A 24,509-nucleotide genomic window follows, 5' to 3' on the forward strand; every position below is an offset into this window, starting at 1 on the left:
CTACAACTTGCTCATAACATGTAAATTGATCATTTATTTCTGTAGAAGAGGTAATTTTTGGTTTTTCTTCTGTGTGTTAGTTAGTCAGTGTCTCTCAAAAATGGTTTGTTTGAACTGATACATCTAGAAGGATAATTTTATCAAAGTTAAAGCAGCAATATACCATTTGGGATTTGAAGAAATTAAATTTCGCAAGATTTATTTTTATTTCCTTGCGTTTTTACATTTTCTACAGTTAAATAATGAACTTGTTAGCAACATAATGCATTTGTGAGTTATATTGTGCTGACAGGTGACCTTTTTCAGGGCGGGACTAAATTCCTTTAGGCGCATGCGCAGCAGAAGCTCAACGTCATGCTGTAACCCGGATGTGAAGCGGCATCTTTTACCATAATCCGACCGGGCCGACGTGCAGATACTATAAAAGGTGAGGTTTAAAATAAAAAACGTTGCAAAAGGTTGATAAAACGGAAGATTATGACATCCGTGTTAACGGAGCGGTCAAGTGTTATGTTACATGTTTATAGATAAATTAAGTGATTTAAAGTGGTTTTCATAATGGGTTCTGAGTCAGAGTCTGTCGTGAGTCGTCGTCATGAACATCAGTATCCCTGAAGTGAAGATATTACCCGATTGTGTAATTTGTCATTTGAGACAATATGGTTTTATTTTTACACTTTATGAAATATAAAAAAAATGCGTGGTGAATCTTAAGGAACATCGACGTTAACTTAGCCAGGCTGCTAAGTCAGTATGTATATATAAGTCTATGGTTTTCGCATGCTAATCATCTTTCCAGTAACGGAAATCTCAGTAGAGCGGCAATGTTTGAAAAAGACTTTGGGGTTTTTTTTTGCAATTTTATTTTGTTGATAAATAATGGGTCCGTGCCACACAGTGAAAGGGATATTCCTTGCCAAATAGTGAGCCTAATTGAAATGAATTGGCGAACGGTTCGGCGCATGCGCTTTCGCAGCCGGTTAGGTATCCTGCCAAATAGGCGCCCATGTCGAGGGTTCTCATGCGCAGTGTCGCGCTGCAGGGGCGCGCGCTGCCAGATAGGGAGCTCCACAGATAGCCGGGCTCCCCGGGCTGCTGCATTGCAGGATGAGGTGGGACCCCACGCTGGCCAGGCCTTACCGTCACTAGCGTCAGCTGCGTAGTGCGTCACGGCAGGTATGGCGAGTCCATTGACACCTGTGTATATTTCAGTGGAGGTCATCCGTTATTTTACCAAAAGAATGAAGAGTAGCGGGCAAGCAGGTACATGTTTGTTAGGGTTGTCATCTTGCAATCTGGAGGTTGTGGATTCAAATCCTGCTCCTGCTGTCGTACCAATGATCAAGGTACTTACCTTGAATTAATCCAGTAACAATACCCTGGGCTGGGTTAAATATTTTGAAGTTGATTATCTAACATTGTAAGTTGCCTTGCACAAAGGAGTTAGCTAAATAAAGTATGATGAAAGTAATGAGGATAAAGCTCTAGCTTTTATTTGGTCCTCTTTGCGTTGGTTTGCTGCACTAGGTGTTATGTCATCCAGGCCGCGGCAGTGGTGGATCAGTGTGTGGCATATTTACTCCAGTTCATTTTTCACATTGGAGAATGTTGTTACTTCAGTGGTTTTTGTCAGTCTTAGACTCTCAATATTACATTTTAATTCTGGTTAATTTGCCATCTTAAGGTCTTTTGCCCAGGGGCTCATTCTGTTAATGCTTAATCTAAGGCTGAAGCAATAGTACAAAAAGTGTTTTACCACCAGTATTGAGGACAAATTTTGTCTGGTTGTGTGATCCAGCAGAATTCAATGAGAACTGTTGCTGGAATGCAGTTGATCTTTGGTTCTGTGATTCTTTCTGTTCCAGAGACAAGTTTTTTTTTTTTTTCTTCCTCCCCCCCTTGGTTGGTCAGTGCACAAATTCTTAAATTAGGCTGTTGTTTCAAGAAGATTAACACATTTTAAGTTTAAATTGTAGTATTTCCTAGAGTTCTAGATAGTGGCATTCTGGAGTTTATGATTAACTGAAAAAAATTGGAAACAAAAAGTCTGGCCTCTGGTGTTTGTTTCAACTACAAGGGGTTTGTGTGGTAATTAAGGTATGATATTTGCTGTAATAACATTACATTATAAGATTTTTGTATAGTTTCCCTTGATGCATTAAACAAAGAAGGAATCTAATAAAATTGATGTCTGCACTATATGTGACATGAAGTAAACATGAGTTTTAGAGTGCAATGGATGGTATGAGCTTCATGAGGTCACACTGATACTGGTCCTTATCTGTTGCCATTAGCTTCAGTGGATTTTTTAGCTTCGGTGTTTAATTTGGCAGAGCTCAAAGGCTCTTTCAGCTTCCTCTATGTTTCTGTGAGGTGTCCCTCAATCAAAGTGCTCATTAGTGGGGCAAAGAAACATTGATTTCTGGCCAAAAACCATTTAAGTGCCTTAGAATACAAAACTTAACATTATATGTTGCCTTGCATGAAAACATCAGTTAACTAAATATAACGTTCTGAGAAAATAACTTGCTGTTGTTGGAGTATATATTGAAAGTTATTTTAAAATATATATGTAACGATTGTGTTTTCAAAGGAGTGTGGCTCTGCATTGGTGCCTTGCAGCAGGTTTAAATGTGACTCAGTCTTAGCATTTTTGCATGTAATTTTTGTGTTTTTGTAGGTTTTCATCTGGTACTCTGGTATTCTCTCACAGCCCAAAGACACTAAATTGCCTTCTTTGTATATGACAGTGAATAAATGTTTGTGATGGTTCTGTGATGGACTGGTATCCCATCCATTCTGTATTCTGACTCCATCTGTTCGTAGGGTAGACTCTGGACCAGTGTTACTTTTTATTGTATGAGTGGTTATTGTGGATAGATGGATGAATGGATGGGTTCTGTTTTTACATAGCCTAAGGAGATAAGGAAAATATTAGGCATAAACATCAAAAAAGTAAATATTCCAGTATTTTTTCTTAAAGGAGAGGCAGCACCAAATGAGTGCTTGTGCTCTGTTTTACTCTTTACTGTATAATACACACACATTGGTATTGAGACAGTGCATGGCAAATACTTGTGTTGTCTTCATTTAATTGAAGGCTGCCTTAAATTGTTTAGTGAAGATTCTCTTCCTGTTAATGGTGTGTGTGTGTGTCATATTTCATCACACTTTTGTATTTTTCAGTATTTTTTTCAATATTTTTCTTGCAGAAAAGGCACTGGAAACATTTTGAGAAGTTTTTTGTATTTTGTACTGTTACTGTAGAACCCGTGTCAGTGCCACACTATTTTGGTTAGCCATAGTTCTTTGTGTGATATGTATGTATTGCTGTGTTAAACAGTAGAATTATTTTCTTTTCAGTTTGCTGAATCATGAAAAATGCACCATAGTGGTCATGGAACTGAAGATTAAAGTAGAAGGTTACAAGCCCACATATGTCACATAGTAACATTGACTAGTATTTTTTTCATGATATGTTGGCAGTATTGGTTTTGATTTGTAATTGTATACAATTTGTAATCCATCTGTCAGTAGGAGTATTGATCGGTTGTGTTTTGTGGGGAAGCTAGTATTTTGTGAAGGTTACAAGTATTGCAGTTGTGTCCTGAAAACAAATGACAGATTTGCAGAACAGAAAATCATTAATCTGTCTTACTTTCATGTTGTTGACAGTAAGTCAGAAGGCTAAAAGGCAACTGCAACTGTGCACCAAACACAGGGCTTTTAGGGTGATGGAGAGTGCAAAGCTTTTGCATACATTGCTGTTAACATTTTCCTTCCTCATTTTTACTTCTTGGTTTCTTCAATGCTTCTGTTATTGAAAAACACCAAGAAATATGGGATTTATTTATTTATTTTAAATCTGATGTTGTGTTCCCGCTTTGTCCAAATGTAACAACTTGGTTTTTGTGGTATTTTTAATTTTTAGGAACAGGAAAAATGCATGGCCATATCACCAGGCAACAAACGTGTTCACAAATTAATCATGCATGGTTCATGAACATAATGATTATAAATTAGAGATATTTAAAAAAAAAAAACTGGATACAACTAAGAGTAAACCAAAGTTCTTCTATCTCTTGGGGAGCTTTTTGAAAAATAAGAAATGCAAGTAGTGAGAAGTTTTCATGTATGAAAGTACAGATTTTACTTTTATGCACTTTCTTGTAGATTGAAATAGCTCAAGCAACAAATGCATGACCTTGAGAATATAATGCCTAGATGGGATATAAATGCATTAGGAAGGGTATTTAAGTTGTAAAAAACACATGGGTAATATCATATGGTCAGATAAAGTCAAGCAGTTTATATATGTGATAGTGGTGGCACTTGCATAATTTTTATTTTGTAATTTACATTCATAAAGGATTGGTCAACATATATCATGCTGTTTTAAATCAAATGATTAAAAAAACTTTAAATCAAGTTTAGTGACTATTTTTGTGTATATTTTTCATCAGGTCTTGTGTTTATTGGGTAACATTTCAAGAAGCACTTAAACAGCTTTAAATTGTAGGAAAGTATCAGCACAAACTATTTAAATAAAATGAATGGATGAATTCAATTAATAACGACAAGGATTCTAACACAAGTTTTGTCATGTTTTCTGTGTGGAGCCTGTTCCTAAGTTTAGACTGGACAAGTCTATATCTGCTAAAAAGATACTGTATGCCTGCAGAGGATGCAGTGGCAGAAAGAAACTGGTTGACTGCATCCATGGATTCCATATGAATGACATGACTTTAACAGTAAAAATGTAATAGTTTTAAACATTTTCAGGAAGAAATCCAGTATTTTTTAACATTTCGATAAACATTTACATTTAGAGAATGCTCAAGTATGATTAAAAAAAAGTCACCAGCCTTTCACATATGAAATGTGCATTAGTACCGTCAGTATGACCACTTAAGTTACTTTATTTTTTTAAATGCTTTAAAAAATTTGGGAACTATGCCACCACTGCTAAGGAGCAGTCAAGTGGCTCTGTTTTTCCTCTTACTTTGTATCTGGTGAAACCCACATGTAGCAGAATCTAAACTCAGAGGGTCATTTACAAGGACCATTCTCCATAAACTGTCGCTCCCGTGACAGATGGGGGGAAAGTAAAGTAAAGAAAGCAAATCGAAGAGGGGAATAAATGGAATCTGACATCGATTAAGTTCAAAGGAAGTGAGGGCGTCGTAAAGCTGTCACAGTTAAGACCTGAAATTCATTGCTGGTGCCCTCCTGGTAGGCTTCACACCATGGATGACAATTTCTGCCTTTGCAGAACATGATACTGGAGAGGTGGGACAAAATGCTGGACAATAAATGGATAGGAAGGGCCAGGGGTGCTTTAAAATTGGCATGATATGAGACTGTATGAAAAGGTCATCCTTTACTTTGGGGGTGTTTGCAAGGAATGCAGTTGATGAAGGACAGACATAAGGAGATAGGGATTGAAAAAGATGGCTTGTCCACACTGTGTAACTTGTTGTGCATGCCTGGAGAACTGAATCATGCATTTCCTTGATGACTGAACAACATAAGAGCTCAGATATTGAACTGACTGCTAGACCTTACCATGGCTTGAGATGGGTGATGAGACAGAAGGGATAGCGATACTAAATAAATGAGCATTTACACCACACAAAATATCATCCTGTTCTCCAGGCCCATAGTGGGAATAACCTTCTTGCTAGATATGTTCTGACTTTTTACTTTTGCCATTGGAAACATTGTGCCATTAATTCCCCACCAGTAGTGGTTCAGAAAGCATAATGAATATGGAAGACGGGTTTCCAATTCCCTGTGGCATTGCCTTCTGCTGACCTGGGCTTCCAATTGAATGTGAATGACAATGGTGATTAAAACGAGCCTGACCCGAGTCGATTTCAATCACAGCGGCATTTCTGCTCCATTGGGATTACGCAAATGTGAGGCACGCAGAGACCGTGAAGTCTTGTCGAAGAACAACAGCTGGCAGAAAAAGACCTAAAAACAATCCAATTAAATGGATGAACATACTATGTATTTGTCTATTGTCTGTCTGTTTGAAATGCTTCTTTAATGAGGTACAATCCTGTTTTTTTCCTTCAGGTTTTACTATGTCCACCTTAAAGGCATCACTGCTGTGTCAGAGCCGTGGATAACTTTAAACTGCCCACGAGTAAACTCCATGGCTTTTTTATGTGACTGAGTTCCAAATTTTACTTCTCATAGCTTGCTGTGAATATAGTTAGTTCACTCATGAGTAAAGTGATATTAGCAAAGGACTGTTGTTTGTATAAGTATCTTAATTTTTTTTACGCATTGGACAAATAGCCCTGTTAAAGACCAAAGCATTGTAGGTGTGTACCCATGTATGCAGGTGGGTGCACTGTATTGTGTACTGATGGAGGACAGGAGTCACTACACTGCACAGCTAGGGCTTGTGTTAATGCAGTTGCTACCCAAAGTTCCTATTTTGTCTTGTGTGTGCTGTAAGGGGCGTGCGTTGGTGCCACGGGTAGGTCTGGGGTTCGAGTCCTGCTTGGGGTGCCTTGCGGCAGACTGGTGTTGGTAATATTGGTAAGCCGCACAGTTTTGGTCAAAGATGAGCATTTAAATGAAAAAGTACTTAATGTGTGCAGTCACTAAAGTACACTTAGAGAACATGGTCAAAAAAATGGTAGTCATAGAGGTGTACAATCACTGACTGCACAAGACATTAACTGCACAATAACTTTTTTAATCGAACATGCCAAGCATAAAGTTACAGAGAATCGTGAGATGCTTAAATTTCAGCTCTTAGTAGCAAGATTCAGTCACCTTGCTGCCCAAAAGTTGTTGTTGTAGGGAAGAGTCTGGCAAATAGTGACAGGCCTTGATGGGTCCCAGTAATACCCAGCAGTGAGCAAAATGCTTACTTTGTGGGAGGGGTGTTGGGAATCAGGGTGTGGAATCAATAGTTCATACCTTTCAGAAATTGAGTTTTTTGGGGGGGGAAGAGGAATTGAAAGAAGAATATGAAATTGCTCTGCGAGAGGTCCAGTGTGAATAGTTGTATTGATCTTGGTCATAGTTCTAATTATCGTTTTTTAAGTTTCTACTCCGACTCGCTCCATTCGTTAAAAAATCTGTAATGTTCTGAGACAAAACTACAATTGGCCTGACCTTCTGTTAATTATGACCTGGACTCCAGCACGTCATCCCTCCTTTGCTTCTGAAGCCGGAAACTTCTGCAGTACATTTGGGAAGTACAGATAGTAATTTACCAAAGTTAATTGGTGACACTGGTAAATGAATTTAGAATTGGCTGTTCCAGGAATTTCAGTACACCTCAGTGTTGTTTGATCAGACCTTTTTTGGCAACCAAACCAACTTCAAAATAGCTCTTTTTTTGGATAATTTGTATGCTCTCATAAGAGTGAAATGGAAGGTAAAAATTAAATTTTTTTTGTGTGGCTTCAGTTATTTTCCTAGGTATCTTCTGAGGAGGATTTGTCATATCACAACAGCCCCATTGTCCCCATCCAAAAAAAATATTAAAGGGAACCTGGGGAAGAAGTCTGCTTGCCTTGTTTACCTTCAGACCTGCCCTCTCAGCATCACTGCAGAGTGTTTGTTTGGCAGAGAGATAGGATCTGATAGAAAAGGGTGAATGTTCCTCTAAGTTGGCATTCAGAGAGTTCCAAAATTGCACCTTTTAAACAATTTTTTTCTTTTTTGTTGTTGTTACAGCTTTGACAGTGTTCTGTAGTAGAAATAAAAAAGTGTTTTTTTTGGAGGGGGGGGATGGTGTTGGATAAATGTAAATTTTCAACTTGCAGAAGTTCCTTATGTAGTCAAAAAGTCATATTACGTTAGGTAAAGCTTACAACACTAACACAGAATTGCATGGAAATTCATTGTAGCAATATGAAAATGTTGGAGGTGTAAACCAAGTCTTGTTATCAATGGTTGCAAGTTTTCTCTGCATTGTGAGTGAGAAGCAACTTTTAAAAGGATTGGAGGTCTGGTTGCATGGGCTATCGGTGAAGAGCTAATCCAGTCCTCTGTGATCACAAACTCAAAGGCAGAACATGCAAACTAGACTTTGTGTGATGGTGGAAATGGGCACGAAGGTGATATAAACTACCATGCGAAATTTTTCTGCATGTTGGGGTATTTTTCAGTGTCATCATCACTCCACTAGTTTTTCTTCTTAATCGAACTTTATATAACCACTGTTAATTTAGGGTCTACGTGGACTACTGGGGTAGAGCCTGAAATGATGTGTATCTCTGTAACCAGTGGTAGGGGAAATCCTGACTCAGCAGTTTATGAAATACTAAAATAAAATACACACACACATTTTCAGAACCGCTCGTCCCATACGGGGTCGCGGGGAACCGGAGCCTACCCGGTAACACAGGGCGTAAGGCCGGAGGGGGAGGGGACACACCCAGGACGGGACGCCAGTCCGTCGCAAGGCACCCCAAGCGGGACTCGAACCCCAGACCCACTGGAGAGCAGGACCTGCTCCAACCCACTGCGCCACCGCACCCCCCTAAAATAAAATAAAATAAAATAAAATAAAATATTTGAATGTTTATATGCCTAGGACATTTTCATGAACAGTTCATTTAAATGGAAGCAGTTCTGAAGTGTAGGTGGACAGCATATGTTGTACGTAGCAATTATTGTTCCCTCGGACGCAGCAGCACTTTCTCATGAATACAATCACGATCAGGTTCAAATCCCTAGTGCAGCAGCACCATTTTCCCCCTTAAACAACGCTGTTATTCCAGTAATACCCAGCTATGTAGGTGGACTTTAATAAATCTAATGTCTCAGTATGGTTTTTGCAGTTAACCTAATCCTGTTAGTGAGGAACAGAGTAAATTTAGTTCTCTCACACAACAAACACACAAGACATTGCAGTTTTCTGAAAATGACTTCTAATTAGTATATTATACCTTCCTTTGCATGTAATAGTTTAAAATAAAAATTAGCTGCAAAAAATATTATGAGTTGGCCCAATTGTTGATTTGGGTATGATTTTATCTCTGAGCCTCTTACAAACTATCAAAATACTTTCTGGGGGAGTACAATATATGTAAGAAAGCATAAGCATTTATTGTCCCTAGTGTTCACTTGGTTATTTAATTAAAAAGAGCTATTTATGTAGTCAATTAAAAACGCTGCATTATAATGCTTTGGAGGTGCAGTGTGTGCAGTGCCTGAAATAAGTTTGGTAACAGTTTTATGCTAATAATTTCTGTTATTCTCCCTCTGATAAAGGGGTCCTGGGCTTTAGAGCAATATTGTACTGAATAATTTATCAGTCCTACATAACCTTTTTCTGGTGCCCTGATTGCTACCAACCCAGAAGTTTATCCCTGACGCTGTTATGACCCTGAGCTTTGGTCAGAACTTTGTCCTGTAAGTCACTTTTGCGAACCCTTCTTTGAAGAAGACCACTGGAGCTGTGGCCTCCCTCTGTAACAAATACCTAAAAATTTGAACATCCAGCTGGTCCTCCCGTTTATCCACGTGTGAGGGAAAGCAGGAGCCTTTCAGTTTACTGGAGTATGGTCTTCAAAATGAACGTTTCAGTATTTTAACTGTGTGAATGTGGATTTTGAGTGCTGCGAGACCTGTGTGAAATAATAGTTGGCTTCTTTGCATTGGACTTTGTTTCAAGTGAGAGAACAGAAGTTCAGTGCTTGAACTTTTTTTAACCATTTGTAATCGCTGCATTATTCTGAAATATATTCTTGACACCCATTTTACAGGTTTGCTTACTGACACTACCTTTTCCGTCGGTCTTTAATGACATTCTTATTTAATGCAGCGTTAATTGGGGCCTCTTGCTGTTTCCAAGCGTAAAGGGTGATGTGAATCGAAACAAACCAGTGTGCATGTGGTTCTGTTATCCCGTCCTGGTAAGTGGTTTGTGATGGTGTGGATGACTAATACACACCGCTGTGAATCGCTTGCAAGTATGACTTTGCAGTCCTGCGCTCTTATTTATTTGCACCAAGAATTTTCACCCTACTGCTTCACCCGTTTGCCGAAATCTTGAATAATTCTGTTCAGAACTAATTCAGCTTTTTCTGTTATTTGCTAATGTGGTGTTTTTCTGTATTTAAATAATTTTGTTCCATCTGGAAAATACCCGTGGAGTGTTTGTAATCTACTGTAATGAAACAACATTTACTTGGTTGATTAAAGTCCTTTTGCATCAGTATTCGGTGATCACTTGTTTGTCTGGTGTTTCTAACACACTGAGCCATGAACAGACATATAGGACAGGTCTTTGTTACTGCAGCAGTGCATGTCTTGTTCCAGCTGCACTCGTAAGCAACTTCTTAAAATTTATTATTTGTGAGTTGCGTCACCTGTCCTCCCAGGCCAGAATTAGCGTGTCACTGCAATGTGTATTTGTCAAATGGTGGACATAATCCCCAGCAGTGAAGAATTGAGAGTCTCAAGGTGAATAGATGAGAGGATCTGGGTGTCCTCTCTGGTGGAAATGCAAAAGTCATAATGGATTGGAAATGTTAGCCCTTTCTGTTTCCCAGTGCTTTCTCTCCGTCCCTTTTTTTCTACATTCTCAAGGTCCCGGCAGGCACAAACAAATTGAGATTCTTTGGATATTGCTTTATTTCCTTGCATATTGTACTGGGGGTTGATGAATATTCATTAGGCAAGGCACGCGCTCACTCGCTGTGTGTGCGCAGTCTGTGCACTGCTTCAGGGGTCACTTCCGTTTGAGCTCTGCACCTCGTGAGCGGAGCACTGGCTCCACTGGGTCACCTCGGGTTTTTACTGTGCCTCACTTGCAAGGGTTATTTACCCGAACAGTTGTAGTGTATTAGTGAACCGAGGTATAAATAATTCCACACTTGTTACATCTGATTTGCATCAGAATCATTGTATTTCAAGTGGTATTCTTCCTCCTGTTCTTTTCCTTATTTTTCTTTCTGCTGTATTCATTTATTTCCCTTGTTATTGAAAAGGTTAGCAGCTGAAATTCTGCAGTCAAAGATGTAAGAGCCACTATACTTCACTATGTCTTTTTATGTTGCAGACCCCCTCCCTGATGTGTCCCCTCACCCACACAGCTGGTGGCAAAGGTCTCAGTCTGGTTTTTGCAGTTAACCTAATGCTTACCAACCCATTCTTGTTAGTGAGGAACAGAGAGAGAACTAAATTTCTTGGTGATTCGGAGAGGTGGTGTTTTTTTTCTTCAGGGGGTTGTCGAGTAACTTCTCCATGGCAGGTTTCTTACATTGTTGTCAGCCTGCTGCTCGTTTCTTCAGCTGTCAGGCCTGATTAAGAGGAAGTGCTGGAACGGGGTGAAAAATGTGAGATGTTGGTTGGGCAGAATATGCTGAGAAGGTCATGGCTGAAGATGTTTGATTGCGTGTATTTCAGCTTCTAACCCTTACATGTCCTGTGTGCGAGTTATAGTTGTTGTACGCGTGTGACATGCCTAACAAAGTCAAGAAAATCCACTCAATTCTCTCTTCGGCAAGAGGAGTGATGTGCTTGAAGTCGCTTATGAGACTTTTGTGGAAAGTTTTTGTGACACTTTTCACAGCTGCCCTCATGTAATAATTCTAACCTAGCATTTATAACGATACGGTACACTACGCAATACCTAGCAGACCAGGAACTTGCATAGCTAACAGTTTTACCCAGAAGCACGGCAGGATACTTACTAAAACAATCCAGGTTAAGTACCTTTCTCAAGGGTGTAGCATTTTAGTGTAGTGCATTATTTTGTACAAGCAGTTCAGTAGCTTACATAGCCACAATTTCACCCAGTTACTGAGCTGTAAATTGTCTTCGTGCTTCAACCTACAGTCTTATAGTCAGATCTCTGGTTCTTCAGCTATTATTTGTATTGCTGCTTCTGGCCATGATGTGAGTTTGTCTCCCCCATGTTATAAATGATTCCTCTTGCTGCATTGTATTCCTCCTTATTTTTTTTTTTTCCTTTCATCTTCCTCTCTTGTTTTTGTTGTATAGCAGTTGTGCTCGTCTGTCGTGAACACCGTTACATCTCTGTACTCCAGCGACAGAGAGGCTATGGTGCCTGGTGAACGGTCTATGAAACCTCTGATCTTACTGCGATTGAGTGTTGGGTTACTGTGGGCTGCAGTGCTCTTGTCTTCAGGAAGAGAAGATCTTGGTCGTGTGTGAAGTTGCACCATAAGAGAGGTGAGATTGATAGTGCAGTATTTTGGTGCTTTAAGAGGCTTTTTGGTTTAAATGTCCTTTCTTTCGGTTTGCCCCATGTTTCCTTTTGTTTTTCCCATGTCATTAATGGTTTCGCCTTCAAAATAGTTTCACTCTTTACCTTTTACTAAGATTTTATTTCAGGTTTACTGTTGCCTCATCCTATATTCTCCTTTAATAGATTTTTTTTTTCTTTTTTTTTTTTTTTTGTTGCAGTACCTTTTTCGAAAGCATTCCTTTCTTTCAGGACATGTTACTAACAGTAGTTCTATTGTATTTGCATGTGTTGCCACCCTAGTGATCTAATGAGTTCAGTGACTAAGTTTGTGTGTGGTATTTGGCAGCGACTTATGCTGCTTTATGTGCTGAACCTAACATGGCTGTACCACTCAAATCAGCCCAATAAATAAACCTGTAGTAGCGATGAAAACTGGTTGATTACCTCTTGGATTAGCAACAGAGAGGTGCTTTTCATCCTCCTTTTTTCCAAGTAGTCTCTGCATCCTGACCAGGTTAAATTTCGGACTTAGTGCAGATTGCAAGATTTAGGCTCTTTGCTTTTGTCATTTTATGTCTTACATCTATAGCTATGTCGCCACTGCAAGGTTGACTTGTTTTTGGTCTTACCTAGTCACTTGGGAGCTCTTTTTCCCACCAAGTCAGCCACTGCCACGCTGTAACAATTTCTGAAAAATAATGACAGATTTTTCTCCTTTTGGCAAATCCTGAAATCATCCATCTAGGCTCTGGAAAAAAAAAAAAAAGTATATATTTTTAGTGTGGAAGTAACACCAAAGAAAATATGACATACTCTAACTTGCAATGATATTTCTATTTTCCATGTGACTGTTATGTTGTTCCATTTGCGTTTCTGCTGGTAATAATACAGTAATATTACAGTATTACATTAACAGGTTTGCTCGTAATAATACAGTTTAGTTAATTAGGTAATTGCGATTTGAGAATAACGCAGTTCCATTCTGAAAATTATGGATGAAAACTCAAGTCAGAGGTGGGGGATTCTCAGTCATGTGCTTGATTTAATCAGTGTTTATTTGACATGATGTGTACAAGCATTTTGTTTATTTTTTGAATTTGACTCTTAGAGGTCAACAGTTTGCCGGTATGAGTTTAAACATGCCTTCTGTTTTTCGATGTGGAAAATGTAAGCGAGAGGCTAGAACAGAAGTTGCATGTTATGAAGCACTTAGAAAGAAATGAGTTTTTCGTTGTGCATGCAACAGTAATTAATGAATCGACACTCCATACCATTACAGAAAATGCTAAAATATATTGTAGCTCTACTGCAGAAATTAAGCTTCTACATATATATGAATCATGAATTCATAAATATACACATATATATGAATTTAAACAATTTTAGCATTAGGCTGCAACATTAAAAAAAGTGAAGAAAAGTCAACGGGTGTAAACTTTCTGAATGCACTGTGTGTGTGTATTTTGTGCATACACTGAATCTGCAGTAGATTATTTTTTTGGTAGGTTTTGCACGCCTTTTAATTTTAGCTGTGTTTAGAGTTTTCCGTATTAGGAGATTACTCTATTTGATGTGCATGAGGGACATACCTGCTATGATATAGTAAAGCTGACTAATGGTAATAAGAGTCCTGATTTTATTCTGGTTGTTGTTTTTGTTTTTGTGTTACTAATTCAGTCCTTGTCAGTATTGTGAACCGGTTTAGACTTTGGAGGTGGAATGAAAACTCACCGGCCAAGGACAACCCCCAAAACACAAATGTGTATTCCTTCACTGGAACATTGCAAAATATATTTGTTTCTAGGTGGTGCTTGGGTGAAATGTGTATGCTGAAGGATGTATGTGTTCAATTGGGTTAGGTGGCTTTCACAAATGGCCCTGATCAGGGCGCTACACACGTAACTCTAGGGGGAGTAAACATTTCGGAAAGCAGGAATATCAAGGGGGCAGAAAACTAGGCTAATTTTCCCAAGCGGAAATGAATAAATTGTAATTTAGACCAGACTATCTCTTTTCTTTATTGTTTTGTTTGTTTGGTTCATTTCAAATAGCTTGGTGGGCGTATACTAAAGATTTTACTTCTGGCACAGCTTGTGCTAAGCAAACCCGTGGACTCCTCTGTTAGTAAATGGTCATTATGATGGATAGTGAAAGTAATTCACCTACAAATCACATATCAACAGCTCTGTCTCTCCTGTCACTGCACATTCCACCGATACAATCCAAGGCTGAGCAATAAAAATGAACTTCAGTCTTGCTGGTTTTGTTCTTGAGGCGAAAAAGTGCTGACTTTCCACCTGTGCTGATGGAATACGGGGTTTCTGTAGATGGAGTGGGAGGGAAAGAGTGAATGTAAGACAGGAATGACAAGGAGGAGACTGCAAGCTGCCTGTGACATGGAGAGAAAGACTCAGGAGGGAACAGTGAGTGTGGCACGGTGGCACAGCGAGTAGTGCTGCTGTCTCACAGTGCCTGGGTGGTGCGACAGGTGATGCAGAGACAGTGTGTTCCACTGATGTACGGATGAGTGACCAATTGTAAGTAGTGTATCTAGCAGTGTAAGTCACCGCGGTGAATAAGGTGTGTGGGCTGATAACACTACAAAGTATCCATTGGATTGGAGATTGAATACTACTTTGGGCTTGATGGTTACCACGATTTTTCTTTATTGTCATTACTGGGAGAAACGAGATGCACACTGCTATTCTTGAGGGGAAGTCCTTTTGCTTAGTTGTTATACCACTTTTATCTGGCTTTCATATACAAATAAGTGCCATTTAAAGCGCCACACTGAGATTTCCACTGTGCATTTGCATAAGCAAATGACTGCACTGTGAGGGAACATGTAAGATGACATTGCTCTGGTTGAATAAAGAGCTGAGTTGCTTTCACACGTGGGCTGCTCAGAGGGGCAGAGGAGTGACAATAAGCTGTTTGTATGTTGTGAAGGAGGAGAAAAGGAGGAAGAAGGAAGGAAGGGAATGGGCAGGGTGTGCACACCTGTAACCACCCCCAGGAGACACTGCAGGCTCTCTGTGGCCGAAGACAGGACAGAGGAGTAAGTTAAATAGACCTGCACGAACGTGGATCTGGAATGTTGCTCCAGGATTGCTTCGCAGAGAGGCCATAGTTGCTACTGGGCCTCTCTGGACACCTGTCCCACCAGTGGTCCTCTACACTGGCACCTCTTACGGCAACAGCAACAGAGTTGAAGCTTTTAGTATTGCATTGTTTGTGGGGAACTGCAAGCTAAACAGCAGAACTGGGCCAGAGGGACACTGGTCTCTTTGTGTCCTTTACAGAGTGTCTTGCTTATCATTGTTTTGTCTCCCCACCACTACACATTTTTCCCCTTCATAGGGTATTTATTTTAGATCGCAGACTTGGTTTTTGCATAATATTATAGCAATGTACTAATGGATGTGAAAATCTTGACAGTTTGCTAATATGAAAACCACAAAAGTGAATAAAAGTATTCAAATGAGAGAATGGGAAAGTAGAATGAAGATCAGGGCAGGTGCCAAACTGCTCAGTTTGTCAGTGCTATATACAGGCAGTCCCCAGATTACGAATGGGTTCCGTTCCTCAGTCTGTCTTTAAGTCGCATTTTGATGTAAATTGGAACAGTTCGGTATGGTGGGTATCTAACGTAAGTTAATGAAATGCTTATGTTACTATATAGTATATAGTATATCATGTACCTTTCTATGCATAAAAAACATTAAAGAAACACTTCCAGATATACTAAAACATCTTTAATATAACAATACAGTAGTTATAATACAATGTAATGATGTAATAATCATAAATGTAAGTACAGTATTTATAATGGAGAGAGACAGAAAGAGATACACATTTTCTGAACCGCTTGTCCCTAATAAATGTTAATACTGTCATGATGAACAGAGGACACAAGAGGAGGCTGGACCCATGTGCAGGATCGTTTATTCAGAATCAAAGGACTAGACGTGTTCCCGTGGTTGGGGACGGGCGAATGGTCAATTGATCGACGAACTAAACAGAGGCGAGGATCCAAAATCGTGGTCAACGGACAAGGCCGGCGGTCGTTACCAGACAGATGTGGAACAGGATTGGGGAGTGATGAGGTACAGGACCTGGATAGGCAAAGTGTGGTAGGTTTGAGAAAGCAGAGGGGGAGGTTGTTTCGAGTGAGATTCTGCAACTGGGAAGAAGTGTCTTTTATAGCTGAGTGCTCTAAGAGAGAGCGAGCGAGAGAGAGAGCTTGTGAGTGTGAAAAACATTAAAGAAGCTTTAATGTTCGCTTTTCCAACGTTCGTTGGTGTTTCACCTTTCGCTTTATTATTTCCACTTTAGTTTCTTTTGTGATCGCTTTTTTTTTCTTTGATGCATCACCATCACTTGCATCACATGTATGCTTTGGTGCCAAGGTTAGGAGGGTAAAAACAAAAAAATGAAACCCAAATACATTAACACATGAGACACAGTTGTTAACAATGTGGTCCGACTGAACAGAAGGACGTCTTTGTCCCACCTTGGGCTCACGTGGCCTGCCCAAGATCTGACGAACCGCTTTAGATGCGCAATGTTTTGATTCACGTTGCAAAGTAGCACTCGTTTATCACAAATCATTGTTTGTCACTTGAATTTTTAATATAGTAGGCTTAATGATGAATTTTTCATTTGATTCTTACTTACGGGTTTTTAACTTCCTTCGTTAATTACCACTATATTGCCCAGTATAGTGTTGAGGTGATTCAGAACCTGTCCTGGAAGTTTAGAGAGTGAGGCATGGGACATTGTGTATGGGACACCAGTCCATCACAGGGTAGTCACACATGTTCATTCACTCACATATATACACGCCATGGGAAATTTAGTGCCTTCACCTAAAAGACATTTCTCGGGACTGTGGGAGGAAACCAGAGCTTCCAGAGGAAACCCACACAACCACATGGAGGACATGCAAATTCTACACAAACTGAGCCAGATTTCAACCCATTTTTGAACCCACAGCTCATGGAGTTGTGAAGCACCAGTATGACATGCTGAGCCACTGTGCCAGCCTCATTTCTGAGCACGGAAACTTTTAATCCATTAGGGTGCAACGACCTTCCAAAATCACAGTAACTGGGGGATAAGGCAAGCTGTGCTCGATTGTTGATTGAGTCCATGTTGGGACCCTATGTTTCCACCCAAAGCTACTGTTCCTGGACTCCTCCACACCTCTGCATCCCTCCCACTACTGCAGTCTCCCTTACTCTCTCAGTCAGTGTGAGAGAGAGGCTGTGTTCATTACTGAGCGTGGAAGCATTTTCAGCAGCAGCCTTGTGGTTTTTTTTTTTTTAATGTGGACATCGCGGGGTGCAGCCAGTGCAGATGACAGTTGTGCTCTAATTGTGACAGTTATTCTGTCTTAGTGGATCTTTAGAAACGCAGTCAAGCACTTGATGTAATCCCCTGGTGAGTTGCCTCTCTAAATATTCCCCTTATTGAAAATCGGAGGGTATTCTGGGTCCGCTGGAAAAGAATCCACTTTCCTCTCTGTTCTCCTCCTCCAACACTGCACGTACACATCATGACCGACGTTCTTTTTCATGTCTAACCCAGTCTCTTTCTGTCCCCTTCCACCTCCCGCATAATTTGTCTTCAGTCCTCTTCTCGTTTAGTATTTTTTTGTAATTCTCCTTTCTTCTGTTGGGCGGTTGTTTTTTGCTCTTTCATCAGCCCATCGTGCATCGACCCATCTTTCATCCCCTCTGTGATCTGGTGTTCCATTTTCCTCCTGCCTCTTCCCTTTCCCATTTTGTATTTCACCCCTCCCTTCTCCACCTTCTTTCTCTATTATCAGAAGACCAAGAGTGTGTGCTACAGAGGTCACTCCTGAGGAGCAAAGATGTGTGCTCAGGATGTCGGTTATAAAACGGAGAGAGTGTGACAGGCTCCATGTACTGTGGAGCATCTTCTCAGAGCCCATTAAAGTGCCTTCTGGACAGTGGTGTTCAGGAAATCTTACCCCGTCTTGCCTCGACACCTCTCAGTTACACGCTGTATGAGATCCTTTAAAAAGTAAGCCTGTTCATCCAAGGTTTGGCTAGAAAAAAGGCGCACTGTATCAGTGGGCAACATAGCAATGTGATTATAATGTAGAAGTTTGTGTTACAGTGGTCCTGCCATGTTTCCTTTAGTCTGTGTCGGGCACCAGGCCTGTCAGTTTGAGTGGCATGTTGGTAAGGAGTGGTCATGCTGATAGGAGAAGCTGGGCTGTGAACCAGTGATAGCGAAGGAAAAAAGAAAAAATGAACCTGGGAGGAGAAGTTGATCGGCTGTCTTGTTTGGTGATATGACCATAGTTATGTAGCAAGGAGCTCACATCAGCCTGTTTGCGAACTTGTTGGACACCCTGGTTCCCGCTGTATTTTTTCTGGCCTCACAAAGAGCTTAAATCAAACCTTAGAGGGATTTAGAATCTACGAGCTGCGGCTAGGGTTTGTGTAGAGCTTTGCCAGCACAAGTCTGTTTTCACTCCGTCCCCTTATCTCTGTGCATTCAGTCCCAAAGAGGACTTCACAGAGGTGTTTCTAGTGCACCCTCACTGCTGCTTTATCGCAGCTGGAACACACACTATGGCTGCGTTGCCTTTGTCCACCTGTTTTTGCGTGCGGCTGAGAATTGGGTGGAATTCATATCTTTTTGTTAGTGTTTTGAGAGGCGTCAGGTCCATGTGGGTTGGCGTAAGGGACTCTGGGAAAGGAGCCGGGGTTGACTGGCCCTGGGATCCATCCGCAGGGTGTGTTTTCTGCTTCGGCGGGAACTCCCAGCAGATTGGATATGGAAGGCGGCTCTGCCAGCCGCCTTTGAAGAGAGCAGTCTCCGTGGTCTGGGGAGAAGCCTGTTTACTGCCTGCACTGGCCTGGTTTCTGCACACCACAGAGACGCAGACATAAATACACACACACACACGTGTGTTCCTGAGAAAACAGGAGGCCAGTGATTTGCCTGATAGCAATTGTCAGACCTTCAGAGTTTTTGTAAGCACTGAATTGTTGTGATGGTCCCATGACTCGCCATCACTCATGCCTGATCTCTTCCTCTCCCCCCCACCCCATCCATCCCACCAGCCTGACGAACGGACAGTCAGACTGCCAGACGCAGTGGTCACAGCTGGCACTGTGCTGGCAGCTTCGAGATACACAGATGTCTGAGCGACTTTGATCCGGGTGAGTACATTCCAGATGAGTATGGGAGGGGGAGGGAAGGAGGCTGGAGGATGGAGAGGAAAGTGTAGGAGAGAGAGAAGGGGAGACCAAGATGGGGAGGCGAATTGATGATTATGAGATGGAAAAAAGACAAGTGTGTGGCAAGAGGGGGGTCTTCAAGGTAACGGTTTATTCAAACAAGATCTATAGCAGAGTGAAAATTGGACTAAAGAGTGATAGAGGGAGTTTACTGGAAGAGAGATAGAAGTTGATATGTGGTAGGAGGGTGTGGTGTTGCTTGAGCTGTCAAAAGCAGAATAGCACTATTTATACTGGATTTTAGCATGCAGACACGGGAAGAATGCGATGGTCTTAGCAGGAGATGACAAGTGAGGAGGGAAGATAAATGAGACCAGAGAGATGCAGAAGATTAGAGAGAAATGCAGATTGGTGTCGGAGGGGAGATATCGCTTAATGGCAAATCATTTATAAATTATTTTTTCTATAAAAAAGCGCAATGCATGAGCCCATTGGAACAAAGAACTGTATCTGCCTCCTCCCGCCATTCATTTATCCCTGATTATCTGTCATTGAGGACATCCGCAAAACACAATTTCCAAAAGACAAATTCAGTTGTAAGTGCTGTTGTTAATAACCCAGCATTAACTGTGGTTGGCTTTTTGGGTGAAGAGCGTCTGTGTGTTTGTGTGCCTGTGTGCGGTCGCTGGCTCGTCTGTGTCAGTTTGTTCATAGACTTAGTGCTCACTTTCTGAGGTGTCTACCATACTTTATTCTTATGGCAGCCACATTCAATATTGCATCCCATGGACAATCCCAGTTATTATTAGTTTGTGGTAGAGGTTTTCTTTTGGGAATAAGTAGTTTTTTGTTTGTTTTGCCTGATTGAATATGATGCAGATGTTAAATAGCATTGACTTCCACTCCCCCTGGGGGACCCTTGATTAGGCCTTGGAAAAGCATTCCCCTCACGTAATTCACAATTCCTAGAATGATATGGTGTTTCGTGTGTCATTGGATCAGGGGATAGATGGATGCTGTTGTTCATCTTCTTTCTAATTGAATCCATCTGGTTCTCCAGGAGTCTGTATAATCCAAGAGTGGCTCCAAAGATGAACAGTAGTTTGCCTAAGTCAGACCTTAGCTTCATTCCTGCTTGCGTCACTTGCCTTTCCATTTGACTCCAGTCTGAAAATTTGCTTCAGTGTGGTGGGTAAGAACCTGTAAGCCCCCCCAGCAAAGAGATCTCTGTTGGGGAGCTATGTGATGTAGCAGACACGGTGCTATGGAATACTTGTTTCAGTGGGAGACCCCCGCTAGATTTCCACTTAACCAGACCCCTTTCAAGAGATGTGGTGTTTGAAACCATAATGGGGGGCGGGGGTGCAAAAGGCAGCTACACAATTGTGGGCCCGATGTGGACTGCACTTTGACAGAGGGTAATATCTCCGTGGCGTTCCTTCCGGTCCTTTAATAATTGATGCCTCTGTGGACTTGTCCTTTACTATGGCTGCCACCATTCACTTGACCTGGCACTCTATACGTCAGCATTCAGGCATGCTTGTCATCACTTTGGTCTGTCTGACTGTTCTCGAGACAGTAAGTTGTGGTTAGTGGACTATAATACAATTTAAAAAAAAAAAAAAAAAAAACACCAGAAATGTGTAACAGAAAACTGAATATTAGTCTTTTAGTTTAATCTAATATGATTTCTTCTGCTTGTTGTAATGTAAAATTGAAATTTGTCGTCTTTTCCTGTGCTAGTGAAGTTTGACAAAGCTGCAAAAGAATGAACCTACACTGTCTGTCTGTGCTTCCCTAAGAGACACATCTCGACTGGGAGCCAAATTCAGCTGAACCCCAGATGATGCCAAGATGCATCTGGTGTGTGTGGCAGAGTTGGTGTAAATGTGTTTTCCCCTGCCAGCTTGTGTGTTCTCACCTTCTGCAGTTGAGCAGCTTTGGGTGTTAGTCCTGGTTCCCTTTGGGCCTTAGAGAGAACTTTCAATTAGGCTTGCCTGGAGCGCTAGGACTTTGGGGGGAGCAGTAGACCTTCCAGCAAAACCGCATCCTTCAGAACAAGCAAACGAATGAGGCACAGGATGGAGCCGAAGCATGAAGTTTGAAGGTTGAATAAAGAAGGGAGCGCTTGAATGAAAGGCTAGCAGCAGCAGTTATGGGTTTGGTGTTTGTGTGTGTGTGTGTGTGTGTGTGTGTGTGTGTGTGTGGGGGGGTTGCGATGGTTCTGACCTAACAGCCGTTACTGACCTCTGCTCCCTTTTGTAGCGTTTCTTCTTGGCTTGGTTGAAGCGTCGCATCAGGGTGGCTGCTAGCATCATTTTATTTAGGGGCAGACTCCATGGAGGCCATTATTGTAATACCATTGTCAGAAGACCATTCCATATAGCTTGTTATTTCAGGTAGTTTTGTGTAGATCAGAAGTTTCATGGCAGTTTGCTAGATCTATATCTATGACAACAGCATACCTTGCAGTGCACAGCTTATTAAAACGTGCACCCACACAGTAGCTCCCTCTCTCGTTTATCCCAGTAGCCTTACCAGTTGCCTGGCAACCCGCCAAAGGAGCCCAAGTGTGAGAAAGGGATTTGGACCTCCATACACCCCTGTTCATCTGTTCTCCAACTTCTCTTGGGCTGCTTCTGCAGGCTCACTCAAGCTGCGATGCTAACAACCCCCCTCATACTCTTCCTGACCGTGAGGTCAACCTGTTTGATCCAGACCACAGTGACATTGCCCTAGATCAAGGGTGCAGCATTCTTGTCCCCGAGGCAGGAGTCCACCTGCTTTTCGGTTGTGTGTTAATTGGCACCTGATTTGCACCTGGGTGTTATGACCTTCTGTCTGAATAATTGCTTCAGTGAAACTGGCATACAGGCTGTGACCCTTGGGGACTCCTGCACTATGATCACTTGATTTAGATGTGTGGGGCAAGATTAATTTAGAATTTGCTGACCCCCATGTTGCTCTCTGTCTCTTTACTCGGTATGGCAGCTTCTCTCTACCTCTGCTACCTGTTTTCTTCAGACATGTGTCCCTCTTGTTATCCCTTGGTGTAATTCTGGTTGCCGGGGTAACCCAGCAAAGCACTGCTGGCAGCTTCCCTCACCACACTCCCTACTTGTTAACTTTTATGGTGGTTAATAATTGTTTGATTTGCACCTTACTGTGCCCTATAGAAAACTGGAAGGACTTTTCCTTTGTCGGCCTCTTTATACTTCATATTTTCCTGTTTTCCTTGGTTTTTTGCACCTTCCACACTTTCTCCATCTCTTACTTCATACTCCATCTACTGCCCCTTTCTTTCCTTTCTTAAGTCTTTTTGGGTTTAGTTTATTCTCACACACCCCAGCAACAGGGTAGGAAATCACTCTCATTTGTGAACCTTCAGTATCTGGAACAATCACTGTGTTTTCCACTACACCAAGCAAAGAATTGGGGGTCATCTGGAAGTACAAATATTTCAGAGACTTTGGTTGGTTTCTGAGCTCAGACAAACAGCCCAGAGACCCTAGTTTTTCCAAGTTGCTTCTCCTCAGCTCCTTTCTAACTTCCACGAACTGAAGGCAAGAGCAGAGAACTTATCAGAGTAGCTGTAAAATCAGCGAAACTCATACCGTTTCAGGATGTTTGGCTGCTGTGAACTGGGCACTTAGACAAAGCCACAGTGCCTGCATGCTTCCTCCGCTTAATGCTAATAACCACAAAAAACACATTTGGCAAATTCTCTCCCTCTGCAATTGTAATGCTTTGTCTTGAGGCCTGTAATTGACTCCCTGTCCTATTGAATGTTGCCTCTGTTCCCAGAAGCCCCAGAAGCCCCGGTGGAGGGTGAAGAACTCCGGATGATAGCTAGATTGACTAGGGAAGCTTTTCCGAGGACAAAAGTAAATAATTATTGACAGCGTAGGCTGTCTGTTCTTGCTACATGTTGCTCAGCATTAATCCTGAAAAGAGTTAGAAGCTCATTAAACATTTTAGTTAATTTTGTATTGCCCTTTTCACAAGCTCTTTCTCTCTGTGCAGGGGTTTTCTCTATTTATGGCGATTTTGTTCACTTCATTTTTCCCGATTGTTGGTCAGGTGGGTGATCGGTGTATTGATGTTTATCCATTCAAGTATCGGAGTGTTGTTACTCTCACATGTAGCATGTTGGTCTCAATGAGTCATTGGCATCATTGTTCAGAGTTTTAGTGTCAATGTGCTGTAACCAGCATTTGGAGCAGCTGTCACAGCATGAAAGCGTGGCGGTGCCAGCTTTTTCCAAAGAAAGGGCAACTTCGAGCAGGAAGAGAATAGGTTGTCAGGCTGGAGAAATCTGCCTTTCAGACACCCAGTGCTACTAATTGGGGAGGGTTGGGCTGTGATGGCAATGTCACAGAATGACTCATTTTTTTTTCTCCCTGCAGTACTCCCCAGCAACCCCTTGCTTCAGTCCTCTTTGCTGCATTTAAACTGGCAGCATCTAATGGTGGCATGGCCCTTTTCATATCTCACAAGAGGCTTGATTTCACTGTTGTTTTAGATTACAGAGAAAGAAAGGGGAGGGAAACAGAAAGCAAATGTGCAATTAAGGCTCCCATTATTTGATGTAATTTAAAGTACATCAGCATGATGATATTGTAATATTTTGTTTGGTTTGTGAAGTTTATCCACTTTGTGTTCTCTCACTAATCGCCTTGCTTCAAGTCTCTCGAGGTGCCGCACAGCCTAGAGAGAAACAAGTGGTTCCCTTTTGTGCGTTTCTTTTAAAATGTCAACTCGGTGCTCTATATGTCGAACACCCTAATCTTATCTGCTTGACATTTGAAATCCCAGAAGCAGTAATGTTACCTCCATGACTTGCAAAGTGGTCCTTAGGAGCAAGACTAGGAATCTGTAGCAGTGCGTAACTTTTTTGTATGGGTCAGAGTCTTTGTCAGGTAAAAGCGGGCTCTTTAAGGAGGCTTAAACTAAACTGTCAGTGGCATGTTAGTGGTTTCAGCAGGGTTAGTTGGGCCTTGTCTCAGTGTTAAGATCAGGGCTTTTGGTTTGATCTAGTTAGTATACTGAACTACATTTATGTGCAGCTGGTATAGTAGTGGTTAGAGCTTCTGCCTTAGACT

General features: G+C 41.4%; 1 protein-coding gene across 3 annotated transcripts in view; it reads left to right on the top strand.

The window, feature by feature from the left end:
- Positions 1-358: 358 nt before the first annotated feature.
- The window catches only part of spop (speckle type BTB/POZ protein), a 64,789-nt gene continuing 40,638 nt past the window's right edge, over positions 359-24,509 (top strand). For 2 of the 3 annotated variants that reach the window (XM_018757226.1, XM_018757228.1), the window contains exons 1-2: positions 364-427; positions 19,291-19,389. The gene's annotated coding sequence lies outside the window, so the exon portion shown is untranslated. Of the gene's footprint in view, positions 428-19,290; positions 19,390-24,509 lie in introns of all 3 variants that reach the window. The other variant, XM_018757227.1, reaches the window with a different exon arrangement.

Source organism: Scleropages formosus, chromosome 8, assembly GCF_900964775.1.
Source record: "Scleropages formosus chromosome 8, fSclFor1.1, whole genome shotgun sequence".
In the NCBI taxonomy this organism is placed as follows: domain Eukaryota; kingdom Metazoa; phylum Chordata; class Actinopteri; order Osteoglossiformes; family Osteoglossidae; genus Scleropages; species Scleropages formosus.